Source organism: Protomyctophum bolini, assembly GCF_963924005.1.
Source record: "Protomyctophum bolini genome assembly, chromosome: 18".
NCBI lineage: Eukaryota > Metazoa > Chordata > Actinopteri > Myctophiformes > Myctophidae > Protomyctophum > Protomyctophum bolini.
In genome coordinates this window covers 3,515,728-3,524,200 of record NC_137879.1, presented here as the reverse complement: position 1 = coordinate 3,524,200, position 8,473 = coordinate 3,515,728, and positions in this window count along the sequence as shown.

Here is an 8,473-nt window from a genome sequence, read left to right as displayed (position 1 = left end):
TACCTCGGATTGGTCAACAACTTGACTTAATTATGACACGCATCAAGTCTGTCTTTTAACCCATTCTGACCTGAGATCAGATTCATACGAGGTTTCCACTGGACACACACTGGTCTGATGAACCCATTCTGACCTGAGATCAGATTCTAAAAATGTCAGTCGTTCTTCGATCTTTCAAAAATAGCAGACCTACAAGCTCGTAGCGTGCCACTCGGTGGCGCGCTACGAGCTTGTAGGTCTGCTATTTTTCAATAGCTAAAGCACGACATGATGCTGACACCAAAATGGGTTCCCGTTCAGAATGGGTTAATTATGACACGCATCAAGTCTGTCTTTTAAAACTAAACATGAGGTTTCTCAAGAGAGAAGAGAGCCTGGAAGGTGGTTAGACCATTTAGTCCGGTTCCTTATGTAATTTTGTAGGCTTTAGACATAGATTTTTAAAACTATATATTTTTGGAAACCTTATAGCCTAACTAATCAGAAAATGTTTGTTGCCATTTTTTCCGAGGTCGGTAAAGCGGCCATCTTGGAGCTTTAGAAATGGCTACTTTCAAAAACGAATTTCTCAATATCTCGCCTACTAAATGACCTAAAATTAAGATTGCAGTGGTTAAATCTACATTTTTGGGGGCAAGGAATCCAATGGAGCCGACTACATTGTAAATGAGACATGTATGGGTGGGTATTTTGCATTTTTACATCAAATCGTATTATTCTGGTAATCTGGATATGTATATCTTATCTTCCAAACAATGGAATATTTCACAAACACTTCATCACATCTCTCAAAAGACAGGAGACAACTTGAATCAAGACGAAGGTAACTTAACAAAAAAATCACACCTGTGTGAAGTGAGGGCTCTTATCATCGTACATCATCTGTGCAGTTCTGTGCAGGGGAACCCCACTGAATTGCACGAACATCTGTGTGAAGAGCAGTCTGCTTTACACTGACATCTGACCATCTCAATGATAGATTCTGGTGCAGGGAGGAGCTCAGTTGGGACTAGCTTCAGCTGGCCGTCCTTGTCCTTGTGGTAGCTGTTCTGTAGTGGGTCAAGGAACTCTTGCTGAGCGATGTCAGCCTGACCCCACACGCTGGCCTGGATATGGGCCTTTAGGACATGCTGCTTCAGGGCACCAAGTGTGGGTGGGAGCTTCTCACTTTCTGCCATGTGTTTGCAGAAAAGATGCACAACTCAGTTCAGGGATTTTGATCCCTTTCGGAGAGTATACAGTGCAAACAAACGTCGCTAATGCAGAATGAAGATCCTCTGTCACTTTCCTAGTCTGAGAAAGCATTTGAAGAGCCTTGACGGCATGGTCATCTGCTTTTAGGTAGATGCTCAGCCAGGTAGCTTTGCCCATTCTAGAAAAGCGCCCTGTGTTGTCTGCTCCTGTAAATGCGTGAAACGCTGGCAAAGCTTTTGCTGCTATATATATATACAGAGATATCACAACGTGTTGCAGCGCACTGACCTATTGAGCTAACTTAACCTCACGTGTTGCAGCGCTCTGCCTATTGAGCTAACTGAACCTCACAACGTGTTTCAGCGCTCTGCCTATTGAGCTAACTGAACCTCACAACGTGTTGCAGCGCTCTGCCTATTGTGCTAACTGAACCTCACTTGTTTCAGCGCTCTGCCTATTGAGCTAACTGAACCTCACAACGTGTTGCAGCGCTCTGCCTATTGAGCTAACTGAACCTCACGTGTTTCAGCGCTCTGCCTATTGAGCTAACTGAACCTCACGTGTTGTAGTGCTCTGCCTATTGAGCTAACTGCACCTCACGTGTTTCAGCGCTCTGCCTATTGAGCTAACTGAACCTCACGTGTTGTAGTGCTCTGCCTATTGAGCTAACTGAACCTCACAACGTGTTGTAGCGCTCTGCCTATTGAGCTAACTGAACCTCACAACGTGTTGCAGCGCTCTGCCTATTGAGCTAACTGAACCTCACGTGTTGCAGCGCTCTGCCTATTGAGCTAACTGAACCTCACGTGTTGTAGTGCTCTGCCTATTGAGCTAACTGAACCTCACGTGTTGCAGCGCTCTGCCTATTGAGCTAACTGAACCTCACGTGTTGTAGTGCTCTGCCTATTGAGCTAACTGAACCCAACGTGTTGTATTGCTCTGCCTATTGAGCTAACTGAACCTCACAACGTGTTGCAGCGCACTGCCTATTGAGCTAACTGAACCTCACGTGTTGCAGCGCTCTGCCTATTGAGCTAACTGAACCTCACGTGTTGCAGCGCTCTGCCTATTGAGCTAACTGAACCTCACGTGTTGTAGTGCTCTGACCTATTGAGCTAACTGAACCTCACAACGTGTTGCAGCGTTCTGCCTATTGAGCTAACTGAACCTCACGTGTTGTAGTGCTCTGACCTATTGAGCTAACTGAACCTCACAACGTGTTGTAGCGCTCTGCCTATTGAGCTAACTGAACCTCACAACGTGTTGCAGCGCTCTGCCTATTGAGCTAACTGAACCTCACAACGTGTTGTAGCGCTCTGCCTATTGAGCTAACTGAACCTCACAACGTGTTGTAGCGCTCTGCCTATTGAGCTAACTAAACCTCACAACGTGTTGCAGCGCTCTGCCTATTGAGCTAACTGAACCTCACGTGTTTCAGCGCTCTGCCTATTGAGCTAACTGAACCTCACAACGTGTTGTAGCGCTCTGCCTATTGAGCTAACTGAACCTCACAACGTGTTGCAGCGCTCTGCCTATTGAGCTAACTGAACCTCAGGTGTTGTAGCGCTCTGCCTATTGAGCTAACTGAACCTCACAACGTGTTGTAGCGCTCTGCCTATTGAGCTAACTGAACCTCACAACGTGTTGTAGCGCTCTGCCTATTGAGCTAACTGAACCTCACAACGTGTTGTAGCGCTCTGCCTATTGAGCTAACTGAACCTCACAACGTGTTGTAGCGCTCTGCCTATTGAGCTAACTGAACCTCACAACGTGTTGCAGCGCTCTGCCTATTGAGCTAACTGAACCTCACGTGTTGCAGCGCTCTGCCTATTGAGCTAACTGAACCTCACGTGTTGCAGCGCTCTGCCTATTGAGCTAACTGAACCTCACAACGTGTTGCAGCGCTCTGCCTATTGAGCTAACTGAACCTCACGTGTTGCAGCGCTCTGCCTATTGAGCTAACTGAACCTCACAACGTGTTGCAGCGCTCTGCCTATTGAACTAACTGAACCTCACGTGTTGCAGCGCTCTGCCTATTGAGCTAACTGAACCTCACGTGTTGCAGCGCTCTGCCTATTGAGCTAACTGAACCTCACGTGTTGTAGTGCTCTGCTTATTGAGCTAACTGAACCTCACAACGTGTTGCAGCGCTCTGCCTATTGAGCTAACTGAACCCAACGTGTTGCAGCGCTCTGCCTATTGAGCTAACTGAACCTCACATGTTGTAGTGCTCTGCTTATTGAGCTAACTGAACCTCACGTGTTGTATTGCTCTGCCTATTGAGCTAACTGAACCTCACGTGTTGCAGCGCTCTGCCTATTGAGCTAACTGAACCTCACGTGTTGTAGTGCTCTGCCTATTGAGCTAACTGAACCTCACGTGTTGTATTGCTCTGCCTATTGAGCTAACTGAACCTCACGTGTTGTATTGCTCTGCCTATTGAGCTAACTGAACCTCACAACGTGTTGCAGCGCTCTGCCTATTGAGCTAACTGAACCTCACGTGTTGTATTGCTCTGCCTATTGAGCTAACTGAACCTCACAACGTGTTGCAGCGCTCTGCATATTGAGCTAACTGAACCTCTCAACTGTTTTGCTGCGCACTGCCTATTGAGCTAACTGAACCCCACGTGTTTCAGCGCTCTGCCTATTGAGCCAACTGAACCTCAGAACGTGTTGCAGTGCAAACGATTCAGACTCCATTCTCCACACGCTATGACTAAAACACAGACTCCATCAATCGAGCAAAAGCTTTGCCAGCGTTTCACGCATTTACAGGAGCAGACAACACAGGGCGCTTTTCTAGAATAGGCAAAGCTACCTGGCTGAGCATCTACCTAAAAGCAGATGACCATGCCGTTAAGGCTCTTCAAATGCTTTCTCAGACTAGGAAAGTGACAGAGGATCTTCATTCTGCATTAGCGACGTTTGATTGCACTGTATACTCTCCGAAAGGGATCAAAATCCCTGAACTGAGGTGTGCATCTTTTCTGCAAACAAATGGCAGAAAGTGAGAAGCTCCCACCCACACTTGGTGCCCTGAAGCAGCATGTCCTAAAGGCCCATATCCAGGCCAGTGTGTGGGGTCAGGCTGACATCACTCAGCAAGAGTTCCTCTACCCACTACAGAACGGCTACCACAAGGACAAGGATGGCCAGCTGAAACCAGTCACAACTGAGCTCCTCCCTGCACCAGAATCTATCATTGAGATGGTCAGATGTCAGTGTAAAGCAGACTGCTCTTCAAACAGATGTTCGTGCAATTCAGTGGGGCTCCCCTGCACAGAACTGCACAGATGATGTACGATGATAAGAGCGCCCCTCACTTCACACAGGTGTGATCTTTTTGTTAAGTTCCCTTTGTCTTGATTCAAGTTGTCTCCTGTCTTTTGAGAGATGTGATAAAGTGTTTGTGAAATATTCCATTGTTTGGAAGATATACATATCCAGATTACCAGAATAATACCATTTGATTTGATGTAAAAATGCAAAATACCCACCCATACACGTCTCATTTACAATGTAGTCGGCTCCATTGGATTCCTTGCCCCCAAAAATGTAGATTTAATTAACCACTGCAATCTTGATTTTAGGTCATTTAGGAGGCGAGATATTGAGAAATTCGTTTTTGAAAGTAGCCATTTTTAAAGCTCCAAGATGGCCGCTTTACCGACCTCGGAAAAAATGGCAACAAACATTTTCTGATTCGTTAGGCTATAAGGTTTCAAAAAATATATAGTTTTAAAAATCTTCGTCTAAAGCCTACAAACTCATATGGCTGACCATAGGGAACTGGACTAATTGAGCTATAAAGGATAGAGACCGAACCGGAGTGTTATGGCCAAAATAGCCAATCTCCTATTGTTTGCACTGCAATGCATTATATTAAAAAAGCAGTGGCGTGCACAGATAGACACTAGGGGGTGCTAGAGCACCACCTGCCCTTGCCCTCTGGATAGCAATGTGCCCTTTTCAAAAAAAAGAAAAAAGCTTCTAATATATTATTTATGCCCCAAAATCTATAAATCTCACACTATTAAGGCAACCGGCCATGCACTGCACAAGGTGCCCTTTTTTCACTTGAGCACCTGCCCCTCTAAATGTCTGTGCACGCCTCTGTTAAAAAGACAAATGTATTCACGCCATCCTTCAGTCTCTCTTCCTGCCCTTTGCAACTCAACCCCATGCCACACAGAACACAGAGAAATGACAGCCCAACCCCATGCCACACAGAACACAGAGAAATGACAGCCCAACCCCATGCGACACAGAACACAGGGAAATGGCACCACCTGCTGTGTGGCATACTTATTTCGGGGCTCTTTTATCAGTCTGGCTGCTCTGTGGCATCAAAGCCACTGGGAAATGTCACCGAAATCCAGGTGGAGCAGAGCTGCAGGTACTGTATTTTTTCTTTTTAATTTAACCTTTGAGAAACATTAAACACTGAGACGGAGTCTCCTTTAAGTGTGAACTTACACTTCAATGCCACATAGTACATGCCAAATTTACACAACAGCCAAATAATACATCCATGGTATACCTCCAGAAACACTAACAATGACCGAGTAAATACCCAATGTACATTTTAAAAACAGGAAAAAATAAATATAAGGGCCTATGCAAATGCCAGTACACGTCCGAACATGTGCAGGTGTTGGACTGTACATTTAAGACGGCTCTTTTGAAACTTCTCAAAGAAACTTTCGAGGCCAATTTTAGTCTGGATTGCAGGTCATTCCACGACCAGGGGCCAAAGAAAGCAAGACACTTTATGGGTGATGGCCTTGATGGAAATCAACAATGGAGATGGCAGGGGGACTTATTACTTTCACTAAAATAACACAATCCCGGTCATCTGGTATAATATGCTCAGGATATGAACCACACCCCCCACAATTCTTGACACAACTGCATGGTGCTGGAACGACAATTAAGATAATAACCTCAAAGTTAAGAAAGGCTTAGACTACAGCATGTCCACATGCTGTAGTCTAATGCTCTCCCCTGCTTTGTTAACTGAAGCCTTACATTTATCCAATGGGGACGTCAGCTTTAGGGCTGAGCTCAATTAACACAATGCTGTCGTTTACGAGGATGGAGTTCTGCAGGCCGTTTGCTATCATTAATATTCATTAATTTGACCTACTGTACAGAAGAAAAAGGTAGAACGGGGGACGACCGTGCACTACAGGACTCAGAGAGAGAGAGAGAGACAGACAGACAGAGTCACCCGGGGGGAAAAAGGGAGAAAAAAAAGGAACTGAATGGCTGGAAAATGGAAATAAAAAGTTTGCATATAGGCCTATGTACATGCATACTTTCCGTGTGTGTGTGTGTGTGTGTGTGTGTGTGTGTGTGTGTGTGTGTGTGTGTGTGTGTGTGTGTGTGTGTGTGCATGCGCGTTTGCATGCGTGTGTGCGTGCGTGTGCGTGAGCGAGGAACAACAAAAAAAAGCGTAGCGGAGTGGGGCTCATGGGAGAGTCCCTCTGGCCTCGTCTCACTCCTGTTTTTTTAACGAGCACCAATTTAATTGTCCCGCATCTAATTAAAAGGGTGCCGGGATTCACTCAGTCCTTCCCTGGTAGCAGCAAAGCCCTATTAGCTGCAGATAGCAGAACAGCTTCTCTCTTAATTAGAAACATTTCCTGGATGACTTTGATGATCGTGGAGGAGAAAGATGTAAGACATAAAATATTTACTGCGGATGACAGCAGGAGATCGGTCAAGAGGGGTGGGGGGGAGGAGGTTCAATTTTGGCGCAGATTATTATTTTCGATGTCGATTGATTTGTTTACCTTGCTTTATCTCATTCTGGGCGGGAACCCCATTTGGTGTTTTAAGCATTATTATTACATACGATATATTATACTTTAGCTATTGGAAAATAATAGCAGATCTACAAGCTCATAGCACGGCACCGAGTTTTCACGATTAAAAAAAAGAAAACGTGAAAATTTGGCGCAAACCTTTGAATAATATTCTTTCAGAGCGGACATTTTTGCTTCTGGGGAGGGGGGGTCCCTGGAACAACATATTTTCAGATGGGGGTCGGTGGCCAATTACATATAATCTTGGGGGTCCTTGACATGAAAATGTTTAAGAACGACTGACACTGTCATCACTCATCAGTGCCCATACCTGAAGGCGGGGTTGGCGATAGGGCCTTTCTGTGTGGAGTTTGCATGTTCTCCCCGTGTCCCCTAGGGTAGATACCCTCACAAAAAACATGCAGTAATCCTGGTCTCTAAACTGCCTCCCCCTGGCCAGCCGGGGCGCCTGATGGAGGGGAAAGGAACTGGTTGGAATAACGTGTTCCTTCCACGCGCTATACGTCCAACCAGGGAAACTCCCCCCTGTCAGGTGTAAAGGAGCAACTTGGACACTCATGCATGAAGGGAGCATGAGTTAAGTCTGTTGCTCTCCCCAGGTTGGCGGAGGGTGTGTAGAGCCCATGATCACAGTAGATGATTGGAACAGGGGTGAAAAATGGGTTACAAAATCGTGGGATAAAAAATATTTAAAATAAAAACGACTGCCATAGAAACATGGGTTTTCTCAAGATCGTTCTGGGGTCTAAATGGGTTATTAGAAGTCGCTCTGGAATATAAGAGCATCTGCTACACGCCCAAACTGTAAATTGTAAATGAAGAGGGGAAGAGACAGAGCCGGCTCTCCCATCAGGCAGATCAGACAGTCGCCTGGGGCATCAGGATGGAAGGAGGGCATCAGGATGGAAGGAGGGCATCAGGATGGAAGGGTGGCATCAGGATGGAAGGGGGGCATCAGAATGGAAGGGTGGCATCAGAATGGAAGGAGGGCATCAGGATGGAAGGAGGGCATCAGGATGGAAGGGGGGCATCAGAATGGAAGGAGGGCATCAGGATGGAAGGGGGGCATCAGAATGGAAGGAGGGCATCAGGATGGAAGGGTGGCATCAGGATGGAAGGAGGGCATCAGGATGGAAGGAGGGCATCAGGATGGAAGGGTGGCATCAGAATGGAAGGGTGGCATCAGAATGGAAGGAGGGCATCAGGATGGAAGGAGGGCATCAGGATGGAAGGGGGGCATCAGAATGGAAGGAGGGCATCAGAATGGAAGGAGGGCATCAGAATGGAAGGAGGGCATCAGAATGGAAGGAGGGCATCAGAATGGAAGGAGGGCATCAGAATGGAAGGAGGGCATCAGAATGGAAGGAGGGCATCAGGGGGGCATCAGGATGGAAGGAGGGCATCAGGATGGAAGGGGGGCATCAGGTGGGCATTAGGATGGAAGGGGGG